Source organism: Piliocolobus tephrosceles, chromosome 21 (genome assembly GCF_002776525.5).
Source record: "Piliocolobus tephrosceles isolate RC106 chromosome 21, ASM277652v3, whole genome shotgun sequence".
Lineage (NCBI taxonomy): Eukaryota > Metazoa > Chordata > Mammalia > Primates > Cercopithecidae > Piliocolobus > Piliocolobus tephrosceles.
The window spans coordinates 10,379,372-10,395,655 of NC_045454.1; the positions used below are offsets into that span (position 1 = coordinate 10,379,372).

The following is a 16,284-nucleotide window of genomic DNA, read 5'->3' on the forward strand; positions in this document are numbered from 1 at the left end:
CCCACTTAATAGAGGGGAAAACCAAGGCCCCAACCAAGCCCCCTGTCCACAGCCATTCAGCCAGCAAGCAGCAGAACTGGGATTATAACCAACAGGCAGGGCCCAGAGCCCACGCTCCTGACCTCCACACCAGGTGGCAAGCACATGACACAGGCCATAAGCAGGAGGAAGAGGTAAGGAGGTCATCAGACACAAGGAGGTCACCCAAAGCAAAGACACGTGCAGCCTGGAGACGCTGCCTGGGCGACAGGTGGGATCACACTGAACAGGAGAGAAAGAGAACAACTTTTTTTTTTTTTTTTTTTGAGGCGGAGTCTCGCTCTGTCGCCCGGACTGGAGTGCAGTGGCCGGATCTCAGCTCACTGCAAGCTCCGCCTCCCGGGTTTATGCCATTCTCCTGCCTCAGCCTCCGGAGTAGCTGGGACTACAGGCGCCCGCCAACTCGCCCGGCTAGTTTTTGTATTTTTAGTAGAGACGGGGTTTCACCGTGTTAGCCAGGATGGTCTTGATCTCCTGACCTCGTGATCCGCCCGTCTCGGCCTCCCAAAGTGCTGGGATTACAGGCTTGAGCCACCGCACCCGGCCGAAAGAGAACAACTTTCTGCAAGGTGCAGCATGAGGGGCCGGGCACGGTAGCTCATGCCTGTAATCCCAGCACTTTGGGAGGCCAAGGCGGGAGGAGTGCTTGAGCAGGAGTTCGAGGCTAGCCTGGGTAACACAGTGAGACCTCGTCTTCACAAAAAATACTAAAACTCCCTGGGTGTGGTGGCATGCACCTGTAGTCCCAGCTACTGGGGAGGCTGCGATGCGAGGCTCACTGGAGCCCAGGAAGGATAATGCTGCAGTGAAAAGTGATGGCGTCACTGCACACGAGCCTGGGTGACACAGCAAGATTCTGTCTCAAAAAAAATTACAAAGATGCAACATCAAAAGGCAAATCACTGGCCCTTGATCTAGCAATCCCACTTCCAGCAGTCCATCCCACAGGCATATTTATTTCCCTTTAACATGTGTGGACATGTGCCTCCCCACGCTTCACACAGAAATATCTGGAAACACCTCCACGTCCACTACAATAAACCAGGATTTACCCACAGAGGAATACCATGCAGCCAAGAAAAAGATGGAGAAGACCTACATGATAGGGTCTCCCAGGGAGATGAAGTGGGAAAAAAAGCAATGGATAGATCAGACTACCATCTGTGTAAGATGAATAGTTTTTGGTTTGTTTGTTTGTTTGTTTTAGACAGAGTCTCACTGTGTCGCCCAGGCTGGAGTGGAGTGCAGTGCTGCAACCTCCGCCTCTTGCGTTCAAGCAATTCCCCTGCCTCAGGTTCCCGAGTAGCTGGGATTACAGCCACGCACCACACCATGCCCAGCTAATTTTTATATTTTTAGTAGAGACGGGGTTTCACCACGTTGGCCAGGCTGGTCTTGAACTCCTGACCTCAGGTGATTTGCCCACTTCAGCCTCCCAAAGTGCTGGGATTACAGGCGTGAGCCACCGTGCCCAGCCTGAATAGTTTTAAAGACATACATCCATATATAAAAGTACATGCACAGAACATCAGAATGGAGGTGCTGTCTCCAGGGAAGAGAGCTAGGGGACCAGGGATTCTGGGGAGGTTAGAGGGAGGGACACCATCTTTAGTGTTCTGAATTTGCCCCATGTGCATGTATCACTTAGAAAAAAAAGAATGAAAGGCAGAGGGAGAGAAAGATGATGTCTCAGACCACCCAGACAGAATACATGAAACCCCACAGCGGCTAATCCAACCTTTCTCTCTCCTCCTCCTGGACTGTGTCCCAAGGTGTTAACTGATCCCCAGGGCCCTGCCACACAGTAGGCCCTCAGGAAGTTTAATTGGGAACAATTAAAGAAACAAAGGCCCTCTCTGCTTTTGCCAACACTCCCCGCCACCCCCAATGAATACATACACTCTTACACAAAACTAATTGTCACCAAACTAGAAATGCCTTAGAAAACTCTCCCTCTCCACTGGGGAAACTTGCATGTCACTGAGACACAAAAGCTTCAGTCAACTGGGACAAAACTCTAATGGTGGTACTCCAGGAGGAGGAGAACGCGAGGGACAGAACCAGGAGACACTCCCTGAGGACCCCTCAATCAAACGCTCCCCATGCGTCTCTGGTGTGGCATAAGGTGCATCCTACCAGGGAGCTGGCTCAGGCAAGACAGGGGACAAAAAAGCAGAGGGATATGAAGGGGTGAGTAAGGAGGGGGCAATTCATTCTGCTGGGGAAGCGGGCAGCAGTTGTCACCGTGGACATGGCGCGGGTGATTGCTCTTGTTTCTACTAAGTGAGGGTGCCTGGTGGGGGAAGAAAGCTCAAATATGACCAGGCCAAGATAACCATACTCCCCACCCCTCTCCCCTGCAGGGCCGGAGAGGGGAAATGGCAGCCCCTCTGCCTTCCAAGCCCAGGCGGCCTGGAAAGGAATGCCATGTTTTCCTGTTTCCAATTAACTTCCCCTACCAGCAGCCTTCTGCATTCTTGAGACCTGGAGTCAAGGCAGCCTGGCGGGTGGGGGTTGAGAGCTGGTGGGGGAACTGGGCTGCTGGCTAGACCTGGGCTACAAGGTGGCCCACGGGAATCGGGGGAGTCCTACACACCCCCCGGGAACTCCCCCTTCATAGGTGCTCTGGGTGCTGATCCCCTGGCCCTTCCACAGCCTGGGGCACACCCCACCTCCTGAAGGAAGGTTAGGGAAGGGCCGAGGATCTCTGGGAAGGAAGTCAGCAGGGAGACCCTCTTGGGCCTCACTCGGACTTCTCTCACCACCCCGCAAAAAGATCAGCTCCTACATTCAGCCCGCACTCAATCTTGAGAGATCTGGGTGTTCCCCACAGCCTCTCTCCTCCTGCCCACCTCCCCGGTCATCTCACCAAGGGAAATACCTGCACTTAAAGGAGGGGACAGTGGCTGTGGGGATCAGGGGTCCCTTAAAGCTCCTGGGATCCAGACCCCATGAAGCACCATCTCCCCAGTTCTGTTGACAAATATGAAGTCCCCACCACTAGTCTCTGCCATCTGGTTCGGAGTCCCAGCTCAGCCATGGAACATGCTTCCCCTGGCCTCAGTTTCCCCATCTGTAAAATGGCAAGATTACCTATATTACCTCCTACACCGGGTGAATTGGGCCCAGTCCTTCTCCCTCAGCCCCCAGCCCCTCTTCCTCAGCCCCCTGGCCTCTACAGCTAAACATGTATTCCGCACGGGTAAAGTGCTGAAGGGGTAGGGGCCTAGTCCCCAAAGCGCTCAGAGGGTGGGTGTTGCTGAAGGGGAACTGTTTGTTTGCAGTTGGTCTTCCCCAACCACAGGGAATTCTTCTGGGGCAAAGGTCTTCTGCTACTCACCTTTAAATTTATTTATTTATTATTATTTTTGAGATAGGGTCTCACTCTGTTGCCCAGGCTTGAGAGCAGTGGCACAATCATGGCTCACCCCAGCTTCAAACTCCTAGGCTCAATCAATCCTCCCGCCTCAGCACCCCTAAGTAGCTAGGACCACAGGTGAGTGCCACTATGCCCAACTAATTTTTTCATTTTCTGTAGACACGGTCTCACCGTGTTGTCTAGGCTGGTCTTGAAATCCTGGGCTCAAGCGATCCTCCAGCCTTGGTCTCCCCAAGTGCTGGGGTTACAGGCGTGAGCCATGGCACCCGGCCTTAAATTTAAATGCCAGTCAGATCACCTGAGATTAGGACCTCAAGACTAGCCTGGCCAACATGGTGAAATCCCGTCTTTACTAAATATACAAAATTTAGCTGGTTGTGGTGGTGGATGGCCTGTAATCCCAGCTACTCAGGATGCTGAGGCAGGAGAATCACTTGAACCTGGGAGGCAGAGGTTGCAGTGAGCCGAGATCACGCCATTGCACTCCAGCCTGGGCAACAGAGCAAGACTCTGTCTCAAAAAAAAAAAAAATTAAATGCCAGCAGCTGACATTCCTCCCCTTTGCCCACACTGCATACTCTGCCTGGTGAATGATAAATATAAATGACACGTTTGGATAATACTTTTACCCACCTCCAGGTCACTTAAAGGAACTATAATTATCCCCACTTGCAGATGAGAAAACAGGACCAGCAGTTAAATGACCTGCCTAAGGTTATAGAGCGGATCAGGCCAAGGGGAGAAAAGGCAAGAAAGTTCTCTGCTAGCTGCATCAAAGGGCCGTGGTGTGGCAAAGCGACAGCAGGTCACAGGGCATAGGAACAACCAGACATCAACAGTCTCAAACAGTTCAGCTCCTCTCGAGGCAGCGCTGAGTAGCAGCAAATGGGGCCAAGTCCCCCGCTCAGGTAGAGAAGGGAGAGGATGACAGTGGGGCCAGATTCCAGGTACCCCGAGCCCATCACTGGCCAGGCCTGGGGCTCCCCTTCCCTGACTCCTTACACACCTCCAATTCTCAGTTCCTGCAGGCAATTCTCCATTCCAGCCACAAGTGAAATGATCCTGCCCTCAGTCCAACTTCAAAGGGCATCATACCCCTTCCCAAAACCAGCTCCCAGGGAAAAAAAAATCTGGCCACTTCTTCTAGGTATTATCTACACTTCTGAACCAGGTCCACTGAAGTCAGAGGGACAAAGTGCCAAAGGGTGGGACAGAAAAAGAGCTTAACAGTTTTTTAGTTTTTGAGCTAAGCTGGAAAAACTCCAGGAGGTTACAAATTGGGGCTCTGTGTGACCCAGGGCTGTGTGACCCTGGGCAAGCTTCTTAACCTCTCTGAGCACTCCATGAACCTGTCTGGAAAATGGGAATAATGTCTGTCCCTTGTCTATTTCCTCCTTGGACTGTGGCCAGTGTGTAATGTACTTAGCAGCAGCGGAATAAGGCTCCCTGGTTAGAGATATTGTTATTAATATTTCCCTCTTGAGGGGAGAGCCATGGGAGAAGGCAAGGGAGGTCAACATGCCCCAAGAGTCCTACCAGTGCATGGGCAGGGGGTGCTTCCTGAGTTGTCCCCCCCTGTTTTCTCATGACCCAGGGCAGGGCAGAGTTGACAGAGCCCCCTACACCCACCCCAGGTGCTGGGAGAGGTTAAAAGCACAGAGAGCTTATCATAAATCTCAGGCCTTGATGCCTTGGATGCTTCTAGTTTCCCTTTCAAGTGTCCTCTGTAAAGAGGTGTAAGAGAAAGGCACCCCTAGATCTGTATTATACTATGGGTGGGCGGGTAGGTGGGTGGGGGGGACAAAAGGGGACGATGGTCAGGACATGGGCCTGGGCACAGACTGCAGCCCACAAGGCTAGGGACACCAGAGAGCTAGGACCTGTCACCTGGGCCTCCCCGGGAGAGCTGACACGGCGGCCTCTGACCCCACCTCCCGGGAAGTTCAGCTGCTTAGAACCACAAAGCAAAACAAAGGGGCGCGGAGAGGAAGGAGCCGCAGTGCCTTCCAATCACCGCCGGCGCCCGAGCCCGAGCCGAGCCCTCCCGCGGCTCCTTGCCCGGTCCTCCCGGCTGGCCCCGCACCAAGGCCCAAGCAGCCCCTGGTCCCTCGTCTCCCCGCGGCCGCCCGTGACAGGAGTCGGGGAAACAGCCGAGGGGCAGCCGGGGATGGGAAAACCAGATGGCTCCATCCCTCCTCCCTCCTCCTCCATCCCTCCCTCCGGGTGCCCGCGGCCTGGCTGCCCTCCGCAGGGGCCCGAGGAGGCCGCGGGCCCAGCTCGTCCGGGCTCACCCCGGGGAAAGGGCTGCCTTTGTCTAAAGGTCACCACCCGAGCGCGGTGCCCCGGCCAGGCCTGGTGCCTCCAGTTCCCAGGCCGAGGGGGAGGAGATGAGGGGCCGCCCCGAACCTCGGGAAGTGACAGGAGGCGCTCACCCCCCCACCCCCGTAACGGCCCCCTCCGGGATGAGCCTCAGCTGGGGGTGGGGGAGGGGGTCACTTCCCTCCACTGCCGGGGGCTGGGGGTCAACTCCTTTCATTGTTTAGGGGCAGTGCGGAGGGGGAGCCCCAGTGGCCTCCTTCCCCATCCATCCCTCCCCAGCTTTCCAGGGGCCCCCCGTGTCCGCGACACCCACGGGAGGGATTTGGGGAGGGGGCGCAGGGGCCGAGCGAGGCGGGGAGATGCAGGCTCTCCGCCTCCGGCCGGGAGATCACCGACCGCTGCCCAGCCCGGTGGCCCTCGCCTTCCCCGAAAGGCGGGGAGCGGGGCGAGGGGAGGGGGCCGGGCCGGGGAGGGGGTCTCCGCGCCCCTCCCCCCGTGGAACGTTAGGTCTCCTCTCTCCGCCGCTCCATTGTATCCCCGGCAGCCGGCGGGAGGGCCGGGGAGGCACCGGGCGCCGGGTCTGGGCAGGGAAGCCGGTTGGGGGGGTCCCCGTAGGATCGGGGCGGCGGCGGTGGTGGAAGAGACGCTGGGCTGGGGGGTGCCGGTGGCGGTGGGCGCCGAGCAGAAAAAAAAAAAAAAAAAAAAGGAGGCAGCGGGCGCTGCGCCCCGGCTGGGGGGCTGAGTGTGTGAGTGTCGCGGGGGTGGGTTCGGCCCCGGCTCCGGCTCCCCCCACACACACCCTCGCCGCCAACCCCCACTCCCCCCTCGCTTTTGCGCCCTGTCACAGCCCCGACTCGCAGGTAGAGAGAGTTAAGAGATTTAAAGAGAAATTGCTACATTGTGAGAAACTCACCCTGATGTTTGAGCAGCCGTCGGCGCGGGGTCTCCGAGACGGCCCCGCACGGGCTGCAAAGGGAGGACCCAGAAGGGGCCGGCCGGCCGGGCCGGTCAGCGCACTGCCTGATCGCATGGCGGCCGCTCGGCAGCCGCCGCCGGGGCCCCGCCGCCGCCCCGCGCCCAGGCCCGCGCGCCCCGGGCCCGCGCCCGTTCCGGGGAGGGCCCCTCGGGTATGCAAAAAAAAAAAAAAATTTTTTTTAATTAAATGCAAACGGAAAAAAAAAAAACCTCGCAGGTTTTGTGTTCCGCCCCCCCTCCTCTTCCTCCTCCTCCTCCTCCTCCTCCTCCTCTTCCCTCCGCCCTCGCCGGAGGAGGGGCTTCAGGAATCCCCGCCCCGCGCCCGGGCGGACCAGCCCCGGCCCAGCCAGGCCGAGCGGCGGGCCCCGGAGCCAATGGGAGGCTGCAGACGTCCGGGGACGGGGCCCTCCGCGCTGGCGCCGCCCCCGCCCCCAGCCCCAGTCCCGGGGGTTCGGGGCGCGCCTGCTCTGGCCACGGTGTAGTTTGTCTACTGCCTCGAGCCGCGATCCGGGTGCTGGGGCGCGGGGGAGCTGAAGGGATCGGCGCTCCCAGACCCCCAGTCCGGCTGGGGAGGGGGCGCCGTGCGTCCTGGGCGCGTCCCCCGAGGCGGAGGACGGTCGTCCGGCGGGAGGACGCGTCCAGGGGGAGCGCCGCAGGTTCGAAAAGATAGCGGGAGTCGAGGATGAAGGAGATGGAAGGGAATAGAGGGGAGTCCCTCCAGAGGTGGGACCGCGCCGGAGCCCGGAGACGGAGCCTGGCAGGGTGGAAGGCGGCGGGGACTTCGGGGTGACAGGCCGGGACCCCGGGCGTGGCTTGATCACTCACCCTAGTCGGTCTCGGCCGAGCCACGGCGGCGCCGGGGAGGCGGGTCGGGCCTGCCTCGGAGCCTGTCCCTGGCCACAGGGCCGCGCTGATGGGATTCCCAGAAGCCCCAGGACGCCGCGGTGGTGTCGGGTCCGTTTCCGCCCCACCAGGCCGTAAACTCCCTGCTGGCGGGACACGGATTCACGCGTTCCCTTAGCGAGGGCTTGATGAGCGCCTACTGTGTGCGCTGCTCAGTGCTGGGGGCCCAGCGGGGACACAGAGCCCCTGGACCTGCCCTCCCGAGGCTTGCAGCCCAGGGAGACTTATATTTTGTTATCTTAGTCCCTTCTGCCTCCCCATTGCCCTAGAAAAGCTCGTGCACACAGTAGGTGCCCAGTGAATGTGTGTTGAATAAATGAGTAATTGAGGCAGATGCTGATTTTGTTGTTGTTGTGTGATACTTTGTTTTGTTTTGAGATGGAGTTTCGCTCTTTCGTCCAGGCTGGAGTGCAGTGGCACGATCTAGGCTCACTGCAACCTCCGTCCCCCAGGTTCAGGCTATTCTCTTGCCTCAGCCTCCCGAGTAGCTGGGACTATAGGCGCCCGCCACCACGCCCGGCTAATGTTTGTATTTTTAGTAGAGACGGAGTTTAGCCATGTGGGCCAGGCTGGTCTGGAACTCCCAACCTGCCTCGGCCTCCCCAAGTGCTAGGATTACAGGCATGAGCCACCGCACCCGGTCTGTTTTTTTAAACCTTGACATGTATTCTAGTATCTTGGCGGTACTACCCATTATATTTACTCCAACGTATTTTTTTTTAAAGAATTTATCGGCCAGGCGCGGTGGCTCACACCTGTAATCCCAACACTTTGGGAGGCCGAGGAGGGTGGATCACCTGAGGTCTGGAGTTAGAGACCAACCTGGTCAACATAGTGAAACCCCGTCTGTACTAATGATACAAAACTTAGCTGGGCGTGCTGGTGCACACCTGTAATCCCAGCTACTTGGGAGGCTGAGGCAGGAGAATCACTTGAACCCAGAAGGCAGAGGTTGCAGTGAGCCGAGATCACGCCATTGCACTCCAACCTGGGCAACAAGAGGGAGACTGTCAAAAAAAAAAAGAAGAATTTATCCAGCCTGGGCAACATAGCGAGACCCTGTCCAAACAAAAATTACAAAAATTAGCCCAGCATGGTGGCGTGTGCCTGTAGCTACTTGGGAGGCTGAGGCAGGTGGATCGCTTGAGTCCAGGAGGTCGAGGCTGCAGTTCCCTGTAGTCATGCCACTGCACTCCAGCCTGGGAGACAGCAAGACCCTGTCTCAAAAAAAAAAAGAAGAAGAAGAAGAAATTGGCCGGGCGCAGTGGCTCACGCCTGTAATTCCAGCACTTTGGGAGGCTGAGGTGGGCGGATCATGAGGTCAAGAGATTGAGACCATTCTGGCCAACATGGTGAAACCCCGTCTCTACTAAAAGTACAAAAACAATTAGCTGGGTGTGGTGGCGCTGGCCTGTAGTCCTAGCTACTCAGGAGGCTGAGGTAGGAGAATCACTTGAACTCGGGAGGTAGAGGTTGCAGTGAGCCGAGATTGCGTCACTGCACTCCAGCCTGGCCACAGAGCGAGACTCTGTCTCAAAAAAAAAAGAAGAGGCCGGGTGTGGTGGCTCAAGCCCGTAATCCTAGCACTTTGGGAGGCCGAGACGGGTGGATCATGAGGTCAGGAGATCGAGACCATCCTGGCTAACACGGTGAAACCCCAACTCTACTAAAAAAAAAAAAATACAAAAAAAACTAGCCGGGCGTGGTGGCGGGCGCCTGTAGTCCCAGCTACTGGGGAGGCTGAGGCAGGAGAATGGTGTAAACGCGGGAGGTGGAGCTTGCAGTGAGCTGAGATCCAGCCACTGCACTCCAGCCTGAGCGACAGAGAGACTCCGTCTCAAAAAAAAAAGGGTAATTGTGAGATACCACAGAGAGTAAGGGCCCTGACTCAAACCAGTCAGCCCCTGGTTCACATCCTGCCTTTGCCACTTTCTTGCTGTGGTAATAATAGGCCTCATTTCATAGGGTCATGAGGAGGAATGAGCTAGGGAGAGCTGCACCTCAAAGGAAGTGCCATATAAATGCTGGCTGTTATTGTTATTGATGATTAGTAAGTAAAAAGGAAGTTATCAGTTCCACAAGCGAATATGCAATGTCCCAAACATAAAAACGTAGTAGATCTATAACTTAATACAATGGTGTTCATTGCAATGCTATTTACAATAGCAAAGACATGGAATCAACTCAGGTGCCCATCAACAGTGGATTGGATAAAGAAAATGTAAATGTACACCATGGAATACTACGCAGTCATAAAAAAGAATGAAGCCCGGCGCAGTGGCTCACACTTGTAATCCCAGCACTTTGGGAGGCCGAGGCAAGTGGATCACTTGAGGTTCGAGACCAGCCTGGCCAACAAAGGGAAACCCCATCTCTACTGAAAATACAAAAATTGGCTGGGTGTGGTGGTGGGCACCTGTAGTCTCAGCTACTCAGGAGGCTGAGGCAGGAGAATTACTTTAGGCTGGGAGGCAGAGGTTGCAGTGAGCCGAGATAGTGCCATTGCACTCCAGGCTTTGCAACAGAGCAAGACTCTCAAAAATAAATAAATAAATAAATATAATAAATAAATAATGAATGTCCTTCGCAGCAACACAGATGCAGCTGAAGGTCATTATCCTAAGCAAATTAACACAGGAACAGATAACCAAATACCTCATCTTCCACTTATAAGTGGGAGCTAAACATTGGGTATGCATGGACATGAAGATGAGATAGATAAACACTGGGGACTACCAGAGCAGGGAGGTAGGGATAGGAGACAACAATTGAAAAATTAACTTTCGGGGGCAGGCGCGGTGGCTCATGCCTGTAATCCCAGCCCTTTGGTAGGCTGAGGCAGGCGGATCACAAGATCAGGAGTTCAAGACCAGCCTGGCCAACATAGTGAAACCCTGCCTCTACTAAAAATACAAAATTTAGCCAGGCATGGTGGCATGCGCCTGTAGTCCCAGCTACTCGGGAGGATGAAGTGGGAGAATCGCTTGAACCCAGGACACAGAGGTTGCAGTGAGCCGAGACTGCGCCATTGCACTCCAACCTGGGCGACAGAGTGAGACTCTGTCTCAAAAAAAAAAAAAAAAAAATTAACTTTCAGGTACTATGCTCAGTACCTGGGTGACGGGCTCATTCATACCCCAAACCTAGACATTATGCAATGAAAGGAAAAAAAAAAGTCACCATGGCCCGGGTGTGGGGGCTTATGCCCATAATCCCAGAGCTTTGGGAGGCCAAGGCAGGCAGATCACTTGAGGGGAGGGGTTCCAGAGCAGCTTGCTCAACGTGGCGAAAACACAACAATTACAACATCTAATGTATTAAAAATCCAAAAATTAGCCCGGCATGGTGGCATATGCTGAGGCACGAGAATTGCTTGAACACCAGAGGTCGAGGCTGCAGTGAGCCAAGATTGCGCCACTGCACTCCAGCCTGGGCGACACAGCAAGAGTCTGTCTGAAAATAAAAACAAACAGCCCAGGCACGGTGGCTCACGCCTGTAATCCCAGCATTTTGGGAGGCCGAGGCGGCTGGATCACCTGAGGTCAGGAGTTCGAGATCAGCCTGGCCAACGTGGTGAAACCCCGTCTCTACTAAAAATACAAAAATTAGCCGGGCGTGGTGGCGCATGCCTGTAGTCCCAGCTACTCGGGAGGCTGAGGCAGGAGAATCACTTGAACCCGGGAGGCGGTGGTTGCAGTGAGCTCAGATTGCGCCACTGCACTCCAGCTTGGTGACAGCACGAGACTCCATCGCAAAAATAATAATAATAATAATAATAATAATAATAATAATAATACAAAAGAAATTAGGCAGACATGGTGGCTCACACCTGTAATCCCAGCTTCTCTGGAGGCTGAGGCAGGAGAATCGCTTGAACTAGGGAAGCGGAGGTGGCAGTGAGCCGAGATCATGCCACTGCACTCCAGTCTGGGTGATAGAGTGAGACTCCGTCTCAAACAAAAACAAAAACAAGCAGTGATCATCCACCACTCACTGGAGGTGTGTGGACCCTCTGAGAAGCAGCAGTATACACGTTTTTTACTTTATGTTTGTATAGTCTGCGTCTTCCTAACTGCACTTCCACAGCCACTGATGGAGCTACACTTTTAGAGTGTGAACTGGGTGGTGAGCAGAGTGTCTGATGAGAACCGCCCACAGGGGACAGGCCTTTAGTTACCCCCATCCTACAGCGTAGAAAACTTAATTGGCTCTGAGAAGGGAAGTGTTTTGCCCAGTCATGCACCCAGGAAGTGAGACGCAGCCCTCATCTGAAGGCTTCACTGTACAATGGGACCTGATGTGTAGCACTTGCGTTTATTTGTCATAGCTGCCAGCCGTGGGGGACTCAGAACTAGGGGACTCACTAAGACTTCGTCAGAGTGTATTCATTCATATATTTTTAGTATCTAGTGTGTCAAGGATTCTGTGATGACCCACACCACCCTGGTTCCTGCCTCCCACATCTGTTAGGCAACACAGCCAACAAGCAAGTAAGCAAATAAGTCGCTTAGCCTCGGTTTGCAGGCCTCAGTTTACCTCCCTTGGTCATGCCCTTTGTGGCAGTTCCCAGGTTCCTTTGGTACATTGTAGAATATCCGCTGCCCTTAAAACAGTGCTTGGCACTTAGTAAATGCTCAATAAAAGTTTGCTGAATACATATAACAACATCCACCCACCTCATATGCACACCTGACCTCTTAGGGAGATGGTCTTGGGGCCATGCCATTTGGAATGGCTCTGGCAGGGTGCAGAGGACACCAACAAGAAGCCAGCCCTGGCCCCGTGCAGTGGCTCACGCCTGTAACCCTGGCACTTTGGGAGGCTGAGGCAGGCAGATTGCCAGGGCTCAGGGGTTTGAGACCAGCCTGGACAACATGTTGAAACTCCATCTCTACGAAAATAGAAAAAATTAGCTGGGCATAGTGGTGCGCATCTGTAGTCTTAGCTACTTGGAAGGCTGAGGCAGGAGAATCGCTTGAACCTGGAAGAAGGAGGTTGCAGTGAGCTGAGATCGCACCACTGCACTCCAGTCTGGGTGACAGAGGGAGACTCCATCTCAAAACAAAACAAAACAAAACCCAGGCTGGGCATGGTGGCTCATGCCTATAATCTCAACACTTCGGGACGCTGAGGCAGGCAGACCACCTGAGCTCAGGAGTTTGAGACCAGCCTGACCAACATGGAGAAACCCCGTCTCTACCAAAAATACAAAATTAGCTGGGCATTGTGGCACATGCCTATAATCCTAGCTACTCAGGAGACTGAGGCCGGAGAATTGTTTGAATCTGGGAGCCGGAGGTTGCAGTGAGCTGAGATCGCGCTATTGCACTCCAGCCTGGGCAACAAGAGTGAAACTCCGTCTCAAAAAAGATAAAAAGAAGCCAGCCCCATGCCTAGCCATGGCTGATAGCCATTAGTCCCTGCCCTGCCTGGGTGGCCCTGGGACAAGTCGCTGAACCTGTCTGGGTCTGACTGCTCAGCTCAGTTACTTCTTTCTTTCTCTCTTTTTTTCTTTTCTTTTTCCTCCCTCCCTCCCTTCCTTTCTCTTTCCTCCTTCCTTCCTTCCCTTCTCTCTCTCTCTCTGTCTCCTCTCTTCTTTTTTTTTTTTTTTTTGAGATGGAGGTTCGCTTTTGTTGCCCAGGCTGGAGTGCAATGGCACGATCTTGGCTCACTGCAACCTCCGCCTCCCGGGTTCAAGCAATTCTCCTGCCTCAGCCTCCCAAATAGCTGGGATTACAGGTGTGCACTGCCATGCCCAGCAAATTTTTTTTTTTTTTTTTTCAGTAGAGACGGGGTTTCACCATGTTGGTCAGGCTGGTTTTGAACTACTGACCTCAAGTGATCTACCTGCCTTCGGCCTCCCAAAGTCCTGGGATTACAAGCATGAGCCACCGTGCCCGGCCCTTTCTCTCTCTCTCTTGTTCTTTCTTTTTCTTAGACGGAGTCTCACTCTGTTGCCCAGAATGGAGTACAGTGGCTCAATCTTGACTCACTGTAACCTCCATCTCCAGGGTTCAAGCAATTCTCGTGCCTCAGCCTGCCAAGTAGCTGGGACTACAGACAGGCGCGCACCACCACGCCCAGCTAATTTTTTGTATTTTTAGTAGAGATGGGGTTTCACCATATTGGTCAGGCTGGTCTTGAACTCCTGACCTTGTGATCTGCCGACCTGGGCCTCCCAAAATTCTGGGATTACAGGCATGAGCCACTGCGCCCTTCCTTCCTTCCTTTCTTTCCTTTTCTCTCTCTCTCTTTCTCTTCCTTCCTTCCTTCTCTTTCTTTCTTTCTCTTTTTCTTTCTTTTTCTCTCTCTCTCCCCTTCCCTCCCTCCCAGCGCCTCCCCCCCGCCTTGTTTATTTCTTGACAGTCACAGGAGCTGGAGTGCAGTGGCGCAATCTCAGCTCACTGCAACAGCGTGCCTCCAGAGCTGAAGTGATTCCAAGTAGCTGGGATTACAGGCACCCACCACCATGCCCAGCTAGTTTTTGTTTTTAGTAGAGACAGGGTTTCATTATATTGGCCAGGCTGGTCTCGAACTCTTGGCCTCAAGTGATCCCCCCATCTTGGCCTCCCAAAGTGGTGGGATTACAGGCACTAACTCAGTTCTTAATGTGGGACTCATAACTTGCATATGATTCTTAAATGGAATTCTTTACACGATCCATTGGTACATTAGCATCCGGGTTTTAGCTACCAGGCAGTGGAACTAAGGGGGTGGATCAAAGGGCATTGATTCCCTGGCAATCCCTGCCCTGGGAGAGCAAATGTCTGTTTTTCCTGCTCTGCCTTATCTGTCCCCTGGCAACCTGGAAAGCCTGTCCAAGATTCAGAGTTAATGAGTGAGTGTTGTCCACGCTGTTCTAGAAGCAGTGAGGAAGGTCAGAGGAAGCCAAAGGGATGACCAAAGATTAGTGTTGGGGGTCCATATGGGCCCAGATCGAAAGAGACCTGCTGTCCTTCAGGGGTGACACGCCCCTTCTATTTGAGGATCAGGTGCAAGTTATGAGTCCTAGGTTAAGCACTGAGTTAGGCAGTCAGACCCAGACAGGTTCAGCGACTTGTCCCAGGGCCAGTCAGGCAGGGTGGGGACTAAATCAGTACACCCAGGTGTTCTGAGGTTGAGTCACCAGAAGAACCTAGGGCAAGTCACTTCTTCAGTTCCTCCATTTTCTCATCTCTCCAATGGGGGTGGCTTGTCAGCACCCAAATCTGCCCCTGTACCGAAACATTTTATTATGAAAATATTCAGGCCAGTCACGGTAGCTCACTTCTGTAATCCTAGCACTTTGGGAGGTCAAGGCAGGCCGATCACCTGAGGTCGGGAGTTCGAGACCAGCCTGACCAACATGTTGAAACCCCGTCTCTACCAGAAATACAAAAATTATCCAGGCGTGGTGGCGCATGCCTGTAATCCCAGCTACTCGGGAGGCTGAGGCAGGAGAATCGCTTGAATCCAGGAGGCGGAGGTTGCGGGTGGGCCGAGATCGCGCCATTGCACTCCAGCTTGGGCGACAAGAGCGAAACTACGTCTCAAAAAAAAAAGAAAGAAAGAAAGAAAAGAAAAAGAAAGACAAGAAAGAAAGAAAAGAAACGAAAAGAAAATTTCGCCAATCCAAGTTGTTTCTCGACCTGGGAGGTTGAGTGGTGCTACATGGAATTTTAGTTTTCTGTAGAGCGGCGCACCGGATACGTGCATTTTTCCGTAAGCAGGTAACACTTTAAGAACCAGGGGAAAGAAATGAAAAGCCTTGCCCAATCCAAAAACACCGCTGCGTCCCCTCCAGGTTTCGTTAAATAGGGGCGAGGGGAGCAAGTTTCCATCGGAGACCTTTCCAGGTCCGGATTTTAGCAGCCAGTCGGTGGAAATAAGCTGGGGCATGAGAGGGCATTGATGCCGGGGCGATCTCCGCCCTCTAACCGCTCCCTTCAAATGCGGCTGGGACCGTGGAGTGCGCCGCCCCAGCTCCTGGCCCTGCCAGCCCGCCCCGAGCGCCCGGAAACCGCCCAGACCGCGATCCGCGGCGAAATCAGGCAATTGTGCGCCCAGCCCGGCCTCGGGTCCTCAGCGCGGCAAGTGCCGGGGGCGGGGCCTAGCCGCCTATTGGCCCAGGCCTGGGGGCGGAGCCACGACTCCGCCACCGTCCCGACCCCAACTCCCCCATCGGGTTAAATGGGCCTCTCTCCGGTCGGCGGATTATTCGTCGGGGGGCGGGGCCTGGGTTTGTTTACACACTATCATTGGCCAGATTTGAATCGGGCCTACTGCGGGCGGGCCACGGGGCGGGGCTACAGCGGGCCGCGGCCACCGCCTGACAGCTTCTGAGAGGCCCGGCCAGCCCTGGACGAGCGGTCCTTGAAGCTGGGGTACAGTCGGCGGATGCGGGGAGTCGGACGTTGGGGGCGCAGGTTGAGGCTTCTGTCTGTCCGTTTCTTGACAAACACTAACCAAGGCGTGAGGTTGAGTAGCATTGTTTTTTGTTGTTGTTCTTGTAAAAATTTGTAAAAAAAAAAAAAAAAAAACCCAAAAGACCAGAAACAACCTAGTTGTCCATCGATGGGGGACTCATTAGATAAGCTGTGGTCCGGCCGACAGTGGGATGCGGCGTCCCCCTAAAATGAGGAAGGGATACTTGAACTGACACGTTCAAGTAAGTATGTTCAGGCTATGTA

General features: G+C 54.4%; 1 protein-coding gene across 2 annotated transcripts in view; it reads right to left on the minus strand.

Annotated features, from left to right (window-relative positions):
• BICRA (BRD4 interacting chromatin remodeling complex associated protein) overlaps positions 1–7,619 on the minus strand; it is a 95,609-nt gene extending 87,990 nt beyond the window's left edge. Inside the window, exon 1 of one of the 2 annotated variants that reach the window (XM_023182391.3) lies at positions 7,538–7,619. The gene's annotated coding sequence lies outside the window, so the exon portion shown is untranslated. Of the gene's footprint in view, positions 1–6,650; positions 6,863–7,537 lie in introns of those variants that run through there. The other variant, XM_023182390.2, reaches the window with a different exon arrangement.
• Between the last annotated feature and the right edge of the window lie 8,665 nt (positions 7,620–16,284).